Below are 14,985 nucleotides of genomic sequence, written 5' to 3' on the forward strand. Positions count from 1 at the left end.
GCTGAGGTTGGTGGATCGCTTGAGCCCAGGAGTTCGAGACCTGGGCAACAACATGACGAAACCCATCTCTACAAAAATACAAAAACATTAGCCAGGGGTGGTGGTGCGTGCCTGTAGTCTCAGTCACTCAGGAGGCTGAGGTAGGAGGATCACCTGAGCTCAGGAAGCTGCAGTGAGCCATGATCTTATCACTACACTCCAGCCTGAGTGACAAAACAAGACCCTGTCTCAAAGAAAAAATTCTCTTCAGGCATCTTTTTTGTCAGATGGGATAATAATATTTAGGGAGCAGAATATTTTAAATCTAAATGCTCTGAAACTCAGTCACACTGTGGCCACTCCCTGCAAGAGTTGGATCATTTACTCATGGATGTCCAATGCCTGGCCTTGATCTAAGAAGCCTAAGATAAGTAATACAAGAAAGTCCTTTTAAAAAGTTGGTGAGGCCAGGCGCGGTGGCTCACGCCTATAAACCTAGCACTTTGGGAGGCTGAGGCGGGCGGATCATGAGGTCAGGAGATCGAGACCATTATGGCTAACATGGTGAAACCCCGTCTCTACTAAAAAAAAAAATACAAAACTTAGCCGGGTGTGGTGGCGGGCGCCTGTAGTCCCGGCTACTCAGGAAGCTGAGTCAGGAGAATGGCATGAACCCGGGAGGCAGAGCTTGCAGTGAGCTGACATCGCGCCACTGCACTCCAGTCTGGGCAACAGAGTGAGACTCCGACTCAAAAAAAAAAAAAAAAGTGGGTGAAATGTGGCTGGGTGCAGTGGGTCACATCTAAAATCCCAGCACTTTGGGAGGCCAAGGTGGGTGGATCGCTTCAGCCCAGGAGTTCGAGACCAGCCTGGCCAACCTGGCGAAACCCTGTCTCTACAAAAAAAAAAATACAAAAAAATTAGCCAGGTGTGGTGGCTTATGCCTGTAGTCCCAACTACTCGGGAGGCTGAGGCATGAGAATCGTTTAACCCTGGGAGGCAGAGGTTGCAGTGACTCACAATTGCGCCACCGCACTCTAGCCTGGGCGACAGAGAGAGACTGTCTAAAATAAATAAATAATTTTAAAAATAATAGAAGTGGGTGAAATGCCAAAGTTATTATTCTTAAACTCTTACCTGCTGGCAATAATGACTGCAATCCAAGGGCATTTGACATGTGTCTGTCTACAGACTCAGTATGGCAAAGTCCTCAAAATAGACGCCACCGTTTTTCAAAGTTTCCCAACCACTAGCAAAGCGAGGTGACTAGCAAATCGCAGCATCCGGTCTGCGCCTGGTTGTAAATCTTTAAGCTGATTTCCCAGCATAGGAAGTTTCCTGTGTGTTTAGACAGAAAGAGCTCAGTTTCTCAGGGTCTGATCATCTGCAGACAAATTGATGAAGAGACTCCAAGTTGTTTGCTGTGAGAGTCCAGAACCCAGAGCTACAGTGACACTGGCTGCCCCCTAATCCCGACAGTGACCTTCGGGGGTGGCAGGAAGAGCACATCTTCTCCCCAGCTCTTCCAGATGCCACTCTACAGTAAGAGCTGCTACATCAGTGAGAAAGGGGAAGATAATTACAGTGTGATAGAAAACTCTTTTGGGTGTGTTTGTATTTATAACCTCTAAGCAGTGCTGGTTCCCTACATATAAAGCCCTTTGTTCTGCCCTGTACTTTGACTTGGGTTTGTAAGTTGAAGAGAGGAACTAGGGAGTGTCCATACTTACAGAGGAAGAAGACTAGAGCTCATGGACAAGTGCGGGGGATGGAGTGAGGGGTAGGGATGAGAGGAGGAAAGAGGGACCCAGGAAACTATGCAAGGTCAGGAGCCCCACAGGGTGACTTCTCCACTAACCCAGTAAAGTCCACTCAACTAACAAAACACTTGGTAGTGGTGGTGGATTTCTCCATCCATGAGGGAAGGGGCTGAGTTTGTGTCGGGGTTAACACCAAGGTAAAAAAGAAAGCACAGGAGGCCTCCCTTAACCACCTCCCCAGGAATTCACAGAAAACGTGGGCAGGGCTTTGGATTTCCCTGGGCCATGGACTTGTGGGTTCTCACCAAGCTTAATCAGCTCTCTAAGGAACAGGAATTCAGCGCTAAAAGATGACACTGGGGTTAAAAGAGAATATGTGATTCTTCCCCAAAAGTAATTAAACATACTTTGATTGCACTATTTAGCATCAAACGCCACAGGAATGCGCTGAAAAGCAAAGAATTAGGGAGTACCCATCCCCATTTGTGTTCACAGGCCTTACACAGCTCAGGTTCTTCCAATGAAATGTGGTAAAGTGGGACTGAAACAAACAAGTATAGCTGATAATTCTTGTATACCTCCCCAGACACACCCCCACATCTTTCAAGGTTCCGGGATGGTCAAGCTTGTGTGGTGTGATCCCACCTGACCCTCTCTCATCTGCCCACACCCCGGCCCTGCCACCAGGCTCAGCCATTTCTATGGACACATGGCAGGACTGGAGTGACATGTTCTGATGTACTTTAAAAGACTGCGCTGTCTGCCTCTGGGAAATTGGACTGGAGGGGAGCAAAGTAGAACCAGAAAGACTCAATCAGAAGCTAATAGAAAAGTAACAATGGTATCCTGAGATTTGGGGCAAAGGGGTACTGAATTGGAGAATCAAGCAAGACCTTCAGAGGGCTCGGAATTGGGCTGAAGATGACAAACGGCTCCTAGGTTTCTGGTCTAAACTAACAAATGGAAGGCAAAGGCCTTTATTCAGATGGGGAAGGCTGGAGGAGGCGGTGTTGGGGCGAGTAGGAGAGCAGAGGAGGAATGACCAAAGGCTACAGAAGCCAAGTTCCCAAGCCCTAATCTGCACAGTGCACCACCATGTTCCCACATCTCGTTTTGTATTCTCAATTCTGTGTTCCTTTTCTTACAAAGGACCCCAAACTATGTAAGTGTTAGGCCCTTACAAAACTGGGGAGAGGATCAAGTATTGGGCAAGTTAATTTGAGATGTCTGTGACAAACCCAAGAAGCCACAGTCAAATTCAATGTTAAATATCTAAACCTGGAGCTCTCAAGAGAGCTAGATATCCACACCAGGGAACTGGTAATTTATCAATGACACTTAAAGTCATAGAATGAAACCAGCTTGTCCTGAGTGTGTCACAGCCTCTGGATCACCCAGGAATAAGATACAAGTTCCTAGGTCTCATCCTAGAACTACTGAATTGGAATACTGAGACCCAGAAATCTGCCTTAACAAGTTTCCCAGATAATTCCTATGCACAAAAATGTTGGAAAACCACAGATCTAGGGAGGAAACATAGAGAAAAGAAGAGGGCTCAGAACAGGCCCCAAGGAGTTGTCAATTGGAGGAATCAGAGAAAGCAGAGGAACAAGCAAGGGAATGGAGCAGAGTGGCTAGATGAGTAGAGGAAAGGTGAGGAGTTCGGCATGATGAAGGCAAAAATGTACTAAGAGGGTCGGAGGAGCCTGAGAGACTGCATCAGAGGGCAGCAGCCTTTGGATGGGAAGCCACATGCAGGCAGGGTCAGGCAGGCCACACTGAACCATGTGCAAGTAGAGAAGCCCCAGCCAGACAAACAGGGAGACAGAGTTAGAGGCCTTGGGCCCTTGCGAGAGGAGTGAAGTGCAACTTCAGTTTTTGACTTTCCAGTTCCAAGCAAGGTGCCTTTGAGTTGTCTGTAGTATCCTTACATTAAGCCCCCAACTCCCAACGCTAACATAGGAAAGTTTCTCTTCTTTAAAACCAGCAACAGCTGAAGTACAAAGGGATGAATTTGCAAGAATATTGTAAATCTTGAAAGAATCACGACTTTCTTTGATCACGAAATCAAAGAATTTCGAAGACTTTAGGGGATCTGCCACCAACAGAGTCGAAGCTAATGCATTCTAATTCTCAGTAGCTGATTTTAGCTGAGGAGGATTCTCAATCCATGTGTTACCTCTGATCTCCCTTCCTTTAGGGTCCTCTCTCTCTCTCTCTCATTTCTGAGACTATCAGAAACAGATTTTTTTTTTTTTTTTTTTTTTTTTGAGACGGAGTCTCACCCTGTGCCCAGGCTGGAGTGCAGTGTGATTTCGGCTCACTGCAGCCTCTGTCTCCCTCCTGCTGTGTTGGCCCTGCTGGTCTCAAACTCCTGGCCTCAAGTGATCCACTCACCTCGGCCTCCCAAAGTGATAGGATTACAGGCGTGAGCCACCCTACCAGGCCAGAAATATATTTTGTCTAGAGATGGCAAAACCGGGGTCAGGACTCCAAGCCCAGCCTTTGTGGGTAGGCAGCAAAAGTGGTCACAGGAACCAGGGAGCAGGGAGGAACAGAAATCGAGGGTGCACCCAGCAGAAAGCAGCCACACTAGTGAAAGCAAAGGATAAGAGCGCACAACACACAAGACGAGTAAGACATTACCCGAGGGTCCTGGGCTATATGTAGGCCAGGTTGAGGTGCACTGTGCTTAAGAGAGAAGCTGTACAAAAATGTGAAAGAGGAGGCTTGCTGCACACAGAGGAAGCCCACGTGCATGGAAACACAGTGCTGAGGTGGGGTTGTCTTGGGGCTGCAGAGGTGGCCCCCATTGTCACTGCTGGTGCCAGGCTGGGTAGCGTCCATCTCCTGCCTGCAAAGGAGTTGGCTCTCAAGGTCACATCAGGGCAAGTGCCCTATAATGATGAGAGTTGTATAAGATTCTGGGCTCACACAGCTTGAGATGGGTCTTTCTGTTTCTCTGATACCCAGAGAACTCTGGCCACATGCTAAAGGGGCCTTTGCAGAATCAAGGAAGCATAAAAAGGTACAAAGAAGGAAAATGCACACCTGAGATGGAAAATGGGAAAGGAGGTTGGGGGAAAAAAAAGAGATGAAAATAACCTCACACCACTGATATCAAAGTTAAAATGCTCTGAGGTATTTCACAAAACCCTGGTTGTCTATGATATAAGTGAAAAAATGTATGACCCAGTCCCCAAGTTACAGCCTTTTATAATCTACATGGATTATGTGTGAGGATCAGAAGCGGAAACCTCAGAGTCCTATGCCTAATGATATACCCAGTATGACTTTTAAATTTTTCCCTTAATAAAAAAACTTTTAAATCAGAGAGAGTGCATCTTGGCTCTAAAAGCAAACCCAGTGGTGGGACTCTTAAAATAAAGTACTGAAAAAAAATGGGTATGGGAACAGCTGTTGGTTCAAATCCTGTCTCCTCCACTTGTTCAAGTCATGAAATATCTCTGAATCATCGAAAATGGCTGTAGCAACTGCTATATCACAGGATTAAATAACATAACGTAAACTGAAGTACCCAGGACAGTGTGTGGTACATGGGAGTAGTGAATAGATGTTTCCATCTCTTTCCTAAAATATGCCATGCCAAATAAACACAATATGTTCCTGGAAGCATGTCAGAAAGCCTTGTCACACTTCTTGGACACAGGACTTGTCCTGGGTGAAGTCTGTCTTTGGCCTTTGGTGCCCCTTCTGTTCCCCCTCACCCTCTTTTTTGTTCTCCCATCCCCAGGAATCCAAAGCTTCTTAATGCACAGCACCTTGGAAGCTATTAGGAATTTATTAGGCATTTCCAGCGTGAATCTGAAAAGGGGCTCAAGACTTCCCTTTCAGGGGATTCTGAAATCTTCCTAAGGGATTCAGACCGCATGGGGAAAAGAAAAACATCAAGGACATGACATGTGTAGTTCCTCGTAAATTCTGCCTTACCAGCCAGCTTTCTTGAGCACAAGAGAATATACACGTTTAACTATACAAATGAGTAACATAAGATCTGGCCCTGTTAATGGCAGAAAGCCTGGTTAGACATACACTCTGTGTGTGGTTTTTGGGGGAATTTGGGAAGGGATAGTGATGCTGAGAAAACACCAATGAATACCAATGATGAAGTAACAGAACTACTTTTAAGCTATACTCAGGAAACACAACCAAAACTGCTAATTTTGTTTGTTTGTTTGTTTGTTTGTTTATTGAGACAGAGTATCACTCTGTCACCCAGGCTGGAGTGCAGTGGTCCAATCTCGGCTTACTGCCACCTCCGCCTCCCAGGCTCAAGTGATTCTCCCATCGCAGCCTCCCGAGTAGCTGGGACTATAGGTGCTCGCCACCACACCCAGCTAATTTTTGTATTTTTAGTAGAGACGGAGTTTCACCATGTTGGCCAGGCTGGTCTCGAATTCCTGAGCTCAAGTGATTCGCCCACCTTAGCCTCCCAAAGTGCTGAGATTACAGTGAGAGACACAGCACTCAGCCTAATTCTTTTGAAGTACTTAAAGACCATGAAATCCGGGGTAATCGCCCTTCTGAATTAAGCAATACTCTTGCTGCATACAACTCCTGCCTTCAGAGATGGAGGCTGGGATAAACCTTTTAAAATAAGTAGCAGAGAAGGCAACCGGGAACACTCACCTGGAAATCCAGAGGACCTGGTCTTCCATTCTAGCAGAGACCACCCCCCCCCAGGTAGTTCAGCTGGGAGGCTCTAGGCAGGAGGGCCCTGTTAATACTTCAAATCATTTTGTTATTATTTTCCCCAGGTTTTAAGTATTATTTTATGTCAGCATAACATACTCATTAGCTTTAAAAATAAAAGATTTAGGGCTAGATGTGGTGGCTCATGCCTGTAATCCTAAACCCTTTGGGAGCCAACGCAGGAGAATCACTTGAGACCAGGAGTTTGAGACCAGCCTGGGCAACATAGCAAGACACAGTCTCTAATCCCCTGAGCCAAAAAAAAAAAAGTTTATTATTTTGGCACTTTATTTTATTTTATTTGTATTTATTTATTTACTTTTTTGAAACGGACTCTCGCTCTGTTGCCCAGGCTGGAGTGCAGTGGCATAATCTCTGCTCACTGCACCCTCCGCCTCCCGGGTTTAAGCAATTCTCCTGCCTCAGCCTCCCCAGTGGCTGGGATTACAGGCATGCACCACCATGCCCGGCTAATTTTTGCATTTTTAGTAAAGATAGGGTTTCGCCATGTTGGCCAGCCTGGTCTTGAACTCCTGACCTCAGGAGATTCACCCACCTCGGCCTCCCAAAGTGGTGGAATTACAGACGTGAGCCACCATGCCCAGCTTTTCCGCTCTTTTTAAAAGTTTTTTTGAAAATAGAGACAGGGTTTCACTATGTTGCCCAGGCTGATCTCAAATTCCTGGGCTCAAGCAATCCTCCCACCTCAGCCTCCCAAAGGGCTGGGATTACAGGTGTGAGCCACTACACCCAGCCTGCACTTTTTATAAGTTTAAAATTATTTCAAAGTTTGGGTTTAAAAAATAGAAATATAGGCCATACGCGGTGGCTCACACCTGTAATCCCAGCACTTTGGGAGGCCAAGGTGGCCAGATCACGAGGTCAGGAGTTCGAGACCAGCCTGGCCAATACGATGAAACCCTGTCTCTACTAAAAATACAAAAACGATCTGGGTGTGGTAGTGTGCACCTGTAATCCCAGTACTGGGGAGGCTAAGGCAGAAGAACTGCTTGAACTCGGGAGGCCGAGGTTGCAGTGAGCTGGAAAAAAAAAAAAAAATTGGAGGCCAGGCGCGGTGGCTCACGCCTGTAATCCCAGCACTTTGGGAGGCCAAGGCAGATGGATCACAAGGTCAGGAGTTTAAGACCAGCCTGACCAACATGGTGAAACCCTGTCTCTACTAAAAATACAAAAATTAGCCAGGCATGGTGGCGCACACCTGTAATCCCAGCTACTCAGGAGGGTGAGGCAGAAGAATCGCTTGAACCCGGGAGGCAGAAGTTGCAGTGAGCCAAGATCACACTACTGCACTCCAGCCTGGGCAACAGAGCGAGACTCCATCTCAAAAAAAAAAAAAAAAAAATTGAAATATACTGCTGAAATCCTCCATAATGCCATTCCCTTTCCCTTTCTAATCTCACCCTCCATAGGTAATGACTGTCTACAATTAGGGGCATATCATCCTTCCAGATTTTTTTCAAAAAATGAGATTGTATTTCTCCCACTGTTCTTATACTTTGCTTTCATTACTTAATATAGAGTACAGGTTGAATTGTGTCCTGCCAAAATTCATATAGTAAAGCCCTAGCCCCCAGTGTGCTGGTATTTGGAAACAGGGGCTCTGAGGGATGATTAGGTTTAGATGAGGTTAAAAGGGTGGGGCCCTCGCAATGGGACTGGTGAGATACCAAGCAGACACCAAGAGCTTGTTCTCTTTCTCTCCTTTTCCACCATGTGAGGACGCAGCAGGAAGGCGGCTGTCTACAAGCCAGGGAGAGAACTCTCACTAGGAACCAAATCAGCCTGCATTTCCCAGCCTCCCAAACCCTAAGAAATAAAATTCTGTTGTTTAAGCCACCCAGTCTATGGCATTTTGTTATGGCAGCCCAAACTGACTAATACAATGCATAATGAACATTTTCCATTTTGGCTCATTCAGAGCAACTTCCTTTTTTCAAGTAGGCAAGTATTTCAGAGGGATAAGGTTCTAGAAGTGGAAGTACTAATCAGAAAGTATGCAAACTTTAAAATGTTATAAACACTGCTGACATGCCATTCCAAGAGATGGTACCAATTTACACTCTCTGCCTTAGTGACAATCTATTTTCCCACACCTTCATCAACACTGGATATTACAAACCTAAGCAAAAATGGTTTCATGGTTTTTAATCCACATGTATGATTATTAATGAGACTAAGCATTTTTACATATATATGTGAATTACCTATTAATAGCCTTTGCCCATATTCCTACTGGATTATTTTTCCTATTGATTTCTAAGAGTTCATGCCTGTTATAGATATTGCAACTATTTGCTTTACTCCTTTGTCATCTGCCTTTTTTTTTTTGAGACTGAGTCTTACTCTGTTGCCCAAACTGGAGTGCAATGGCACGATCTCGGCTCACTGCAACCTCCACCTCCCAAGTTCAAGTGATTCTCCTGCCTCAGTAACTCACCACACCTGGCTAATTTTTGCATTTTTAGTAGAGATAAGGTTTCACCATGTTAGCTAGGCTGGTCTCGAACTCCTGACCTCAAGTGATCCACCCTCCTCGGCCTCCCAAAGTGCTGGGATTACAGGCGTGAGCCACCGCGCCCAGCCCTGTCATCTGCCTTTTAACTTTGTTTATGGTACTAACATATTCTTCCTTTTTAAAAAATGTGTTACGTATATATCTGTAATATGTATAATCTCTATAAACATATACTAAGGCATGTAAAGCAACGTTTAGAGCCAGCTTTATGAAATAAGAGGTGACAGAGAGGTGGCAGAGGTACAGCCATTATTTCTTGAAATTTTACATGTATATCTAAAAATATTACTTACAACAAAGGAGAGACAAAGAAAGTGGCAGGTATGGAAGGCCCTGAAAAATCTCTTTCCTGCAGAGGAAGAAAGATGTGAGGAAAGAATGAAGGAGAGTGACCTGGGGGGAATCCCACCTGCCAGTCTGCAGTGGGGAAGGACAGATTTGGGGTGCCTGAGCTGTGAAGATAGGAAATGTAGCCAAAGGTCATGTTCAAATAAACTACTAGACATGAAGTATAATCTTTCATGAAATTAGGTCTATCAATATTTTCCTTTATGGTTTCTGAGTTTTATTAAACTTGAGGTCTTTCCTACGCCAAAGTTATTTCTAAAAATCATCTTCTGGCTAGCCGCGGTGCCTCATGCCTTTAATCCCAGTACTTTGGGAGGCCGAGATGGGTGGATCATGAGGTCAGGAGTTCAAGACCAGCCTGGCCAAGATGGTGAAACCCTGTATCTACTAAAAGTAAAAAAATTAGCCAGGCATGGTGGTGGGTGTCTATAACCCCAGCTACTCGGGAGACTGATGCAGAAAACTTCTTGAACCCAGGAGGCAGAGGTTGCAGTGAGCTGAGATCGTGCCACTGCACTCCAGCTTGGGCGACAGAGCAAGACTCTGTCTCAAAACAACAACAACAAAAAGCTATTTAAAACCATCTTCCATATTTACATATATTTTAATATTTATAATTTTGGTTTTGACATTTAATCTTTAAATGGAATTTACTTTTGTGAATGGTATGAGGCAGGGATCTAATCTTTTCCAAACTGAGAGGCAATTTTCCGAACAGACTTAATAACAGTCCATTCTATCATACCCTCAATTGCTATCTTTACAATGGAACCATTTGTCAACTTTCTATTCCTAGTCCCAGATGATATATATTTTTAAAAATTGTTTTAGACATGGGGTCTATGTTGCCCAGGCTTGTCTTGAACTCTTGGCCTCAAGCAACCCTCCACTTCAGCCTCCCAAAGCACTAAGATTACACACGTGAGCCACGGCGTCCTACCTCCAGGTGATATATTTTGACAGCTGGCTGAACAAGCCTCTCCTCAATATTCTTTTCCAAAAATGTATTGCCTGCTTGTATGAATCTATTTTCCAGGTAAGCTTTATTAGTATCAGTTTGTAAAATTTACGTCGTGTTAAAAGGCTGGCCTAAACTATTAAAGGTCTCATGACTTCTTAGGTTTTTCTTATTTTTCTTATTATTATTTCTTTTCAGAGTTGGGGTCTCACTCTGTCACCCAGGCTGGAGTATAGTAGTGAGATCATGGCTCACTGTAGCCTCCAGCTCCTAGGCCCAAGTGATCCTCCTACCTCAACCTCTCAAGAAGCTAGGACTAAAGGTGTGTGCCACCACACCCAGCTTTTACCCAAGCTGGTCTCGAAGTCCTGACCTCAAGCAATGCTCCCACCTCAGCATCCTCAGTCACTGAGATTACAGGTGTGAGCCACCATACCCCAACTCTTTTAGTCTTCTTTTGTCATTGGAGTATCAACCTTCAGCCAGGAGATGGCTTACTTCCCAGTGAGCCACATACTATGCAGAAATCTCAGACTTCAGGGAATTTGGGGTTTATTTGTATTTATTTATTTATTTATGAGACAGAGCCTAATTCTGTTGTGCAGGCTGCAGTACAATGATGCAATCACAGCTCACTGCAGCCTCAACCTCCTGGGCTCAAGCGATCCTCCCACCTCAGCCTCTTGAGTAGCTGGGACTACAGGCATGTGCCACCACACCCGGCCCAGGGAATTTTGTTTGAATTTCTGCATCTCTTAGCAAAAACTTTCCAACACAACAATTCTACCAAGAGGTCTGAAAGGCTGCCTGTGCCTCAACCAATGCATGTCTGCAACATTCCTCCTCTTCTCCCCAAACAGCTTTTCTTTTCCTGGCTCACATCTCTTCAAGTTGTAGATTCCCATACCAAATCAGAGTAAAGTGGCTCAGCTAACAGGATCACCTGCCGAACGATGTGGTATTTTGACAGGCACTTCCAGGCAGCTTTGCTGGCCTCATGCATTGGACAGTCTGGTGAGAGAGCTGGGGGTCTCTGGCAATTCATAATTTATTGATCTGGCACCCCTTAATCCACAGGGAACTATCAGGCTCTAATGGAAAGAATATGAGACTGGAAGTTCAGGGACCTGAGTTTGAGTCCCCTTTTTACCTCTAATTAGCTGTGTAGTTCAGATTAAGTTATTCTGCCTCTCCATTGAGCCTTGGTAGCCTCATTTGTAAAATGAGATTATTAGAATACAATGGTGAGTAATGACTTTCTTTCCACCATGGGTGACCACTAAGAATCTGAAGAAAGCTACAGATTCTCTCCCCCGGAATAATGCACTTTTACAAATGAATACGAAATCAGGCTGGCCGCAGTAGCTCACACCTGTAATCCCAGCACTTTGGGAGGCTGAGGTGGGTGGATTGCTTGAGCTCAGGAGTTCAAAACCAGCCTGGGCAATATGGCAAAACCCCATCTCTACAAAAGTATCAAAAAAAAAGCAAAAATGAAATAATATATTTGAAAGGGGTTCACAGATCCGATAAAGACTATTTCCCTATCCCCAGGGGCAAAATCACTGAGGCCTAGCACAAGCTTTTAAAAATAACAGAGACTACAACAGAAATACATACAGAACCACAAAGCCTTGAGTAAAGTTGAATCACTTATAGAACTAAAAGCATCTCTTCTGCAGAAACTGGGGGCAAGGAGTAGTTACTTAGGGAAAAATATATGTAAGTATCAACAGAAGTTGCCCTTGATTGAAGCTTGGCTAAGCCCTTTACATTCGCAGGTGGGTGGCTGAGAGTTACTACTGATTCCAGACCCAGGCTCCTAGTTCAAATTTTGGCTCTAGCATTACCAGTTGTTTGACCTGGGGCTTTGTGCCTCAGTTTCCACATCTGTAAAAAGAAATAAGAAGGGGAGAAAAACAATACCTATCTCAAGGGTTGTTAACGTACTTAGCACACTTGTAACAGGGCCTGCCACACAGTAAGCCCTAGATAACTATTAGCTTATAATAGAAATCTGACACACATTTGTTGGGTAGTTAAAACTGTAAGCTGAGGAGTTTAGAGAAATCATAAATACTTTGATGCCTTAGTTTCCCCAGACGTAAACTGAAGACAATAAAAGAATCTGCTTCATAAGTCTGTTGTGATGCTTAATGAGACTGACACATAAAAACTCTTCCACAATGCCTGGCCCATAAGTGCTCAATAATGTGACAATGCCTGGAATATAGTAAGTGCTCGATAAATGTCAGCTGTTGTATTAACAGTTCTAGGAGGCAAAGATTACCATCGCCCTTTTTTAATTCTGAATAATAGACAACTCAGAGAGTGTTAAGTGCCCTGCCAACAAAACTATACTCAGAAAAATATTATACCAAGATTTCAACTCAGATAGGTCTGGAATCACAAGTTCTAACCACTATACTGTATACCTTCCTCTTTGAACAGGACTTAGAGAACAGAAGAGCTAATTCATACCTACCAGTTTACTAAGAGAAAGATGTTTGGAGATAACAATGCTAAATTTGGTGGATTCCCCACAGAGTCAACCACGAGCTTGGCCAAAAGCCCTTCTCCGCCATGCAAATGAGAATCTGCATAGACTGAACCCTGTTCTCAACCAGTTGTCTGCCTTTCGCCAAGTGGTTGTGAAACCACAGCCCTGTCACCAAAAATGGAAAAAAGAAGTCATTTTCCCCAGTAGCTTAACGAGCAAAATGAAGACTTAAAGTAGTGATCCCAGGGCTGAGAAAAGATATCCATTGCTCCAAAGCCAAGCAGAATTGCTGTAAAACACTAACGTTACTCTTTGATTAACATACTTTTATTTATTTTTTTTTAATGAACGTGCTTATTTCTATTATTTTAGGTTACCTAACTCAGGGGTACTTCCCATTAGTAAAATAAGAGGAAGTGTGTACCAGCCTGTAGGGGAGACTCCCTGGTGGGGCACAGTGTCAGACTAAGCAAGTCCCACTGTCAACACTGATGTCCTCCCCAGTTAAATGGTAATCAAAAGTGAAAATGAAATGGACTGGCAGAAGAAACAGGACGACCGGTCGAGTCCATGCTAATCACTGACATTTCACATCTTTTCACAGTTTCTTCTACTTGTATTTTATTTTTGTATTTTTATTAAAAACTGCCCTATCAGTCAATCTCAAGTCTACCCTTCCTTTAAAAAACAGTAATAAAAAAACCCTGTAATCCTAGGCAGGTGGATTGCTTGAGCTCAGGAGTTCCAGACCTGCCTGGGGCAACATGGCAAAACCCTGTCTCTACAAAAAAATACAGAAGTTAGCCAGGGTTGTGGTGGCCCGCACTCGTGGACCCGTGGTCCCAGCTACTCGGGAGGCTGAAGTGTGAGGATCACTTAAACCAGGGAGGCGGAGCTTGCAGTCAGCCAAGATCGCACCTCTGCAATCCAGCCTGGGTGACAGAGTAAGACCTTGTCTCAAAAGAAAAGCAAAAAAAGTAAATAATATTAAGAATAATGAAGGTCCAGCTATGTACCTACCTTAGGAACAGGCATCACTGCGAAGTGATGGCAGAGGCAAGGCAGGAGTCCCTGACCTCACCTCCATTCTCTCACTAAGAAGCCCCTGCAGAAGCTAGTCAACTATCAAAGCAGTCCCTGCTTCTTCCCAGTGAAGGCCTCAGCCTCCAGCCCAGCCCCCTCCCGGGAGAGGAGGGGCAGTTTATGCAATCCAAAACCAGTTCCCAGGCCCCAGAGGTGGACGTCTCCGGGGTGGAAGTCAGAAGCCCGCCAGGTTGTAGGCCTGGTTCTGCTCCCATCTGGCTGAATGATCCCGGTCACAACACTCGGACTCCCTCGGCCTTAGCCTCCCTGTCTGTAAAATGAAAGGTTTGATGGAGATCATGTGCCAGCCTCCTCCCCGTTCTAATTTTCTGATACCATCATTTTTAACGTGTCTTGCAGAGATAGAAGCCCTTCCTTTCAGCAGGACATATTGCTCCCCATTTCATGACGATCCCCCTCAATTATCCGTGTAATTTGAGAAAAGTATGATGCATCGGAACTGAAAAACAGGCTGTAGCTTTCCTGGTCACCAAATCTGATAATCAGTCAATAATATGGGTTTTCCCTCGGGCCTTCTCCCTCAATCCCACAATCCCACGAATAAACCTGCCTACCCCTCCCAATTCCTCAACTCAAAACTACCCGTTCATGAATTAAAAAAAAAAAAAAAAAAAAAAAAAAACCTCCCCACCCCCTTCTATCCAGCCTAGTGTAAGGTGCCACAGCACTTCTTCCGTAATCTAGAATCCACCTCTGCCCCACCCTCTCCCCGGGGTGTCTTTTTAGCCAGGAATCCCTGGATCCACACGCTCCATCTCCCCGCTCTGCCAAGCCAGTTGATCATTTCTCCCTGCCTGGCACCCGGCACACCTCGGCAGAAAAGGAGGCGGCGCCTCCACTCCAAGCCCAAGGGACCCAAACCTCTTTCCAACCCGCAAGGGTGCGGGCACCTGGGCGCAGCGGGAAGGGCCCGCGCCTCTGGAAAGAAGGGCCGCCGTCCCCACAAGGGCGGCGTAGGGGAGGCCCGTCAGCGGGTCTCTTGTCACTTACGGGCGGCTCCTCCGGGCAGAGCAGACCAGGGCCGGGCCGGGCTCGCGGGCAGCGGAGTTTGCTGACTCAAAGGCGCGCGGCGGCGGCAGCGGCGGCA

General features: G+C 45.4%; 1 protein-coding gene across 5 annotated transcripts in view; it reads right to left on the reverse strand.

The window, feature by feature from the left end:
• SNX10 (sorting nexin 10) overlaps positions 1 to 14,965 on the reverse strand; it is an 83,868-nt gene extending 68,903 nt beyond the window's left edge. Inside the window, 1 exon segment of one of the 5 annotated variants that reach the window (NM_001266895.1) lies at positions 14,889 to 14,965. The gene's annotated coding sequence lies outside the window, so the exon portion shown is untranslated. 5 annotated transcript variants of the gene reach the window in all.
• Positions 14,966 to 14,985: the final 20 nt, after the last annotated feature.

The sequence above is a fragment of the Macaca mulatta genome, chromosome 3, assembly GCF_049350105.2.
Source record: "Macaca mulatta isolate MMU2019108-1 chromosome 3, T2T-MMU8v2.0, whole genome shotgun sequence".
Classification (NCBI taxonomy): domain Eukaryota; kingdom Metazoa; phylum Chordata; class Mammalia; order Primates; family Cercopithecidae; genus Macaca; species Macaca mulatta.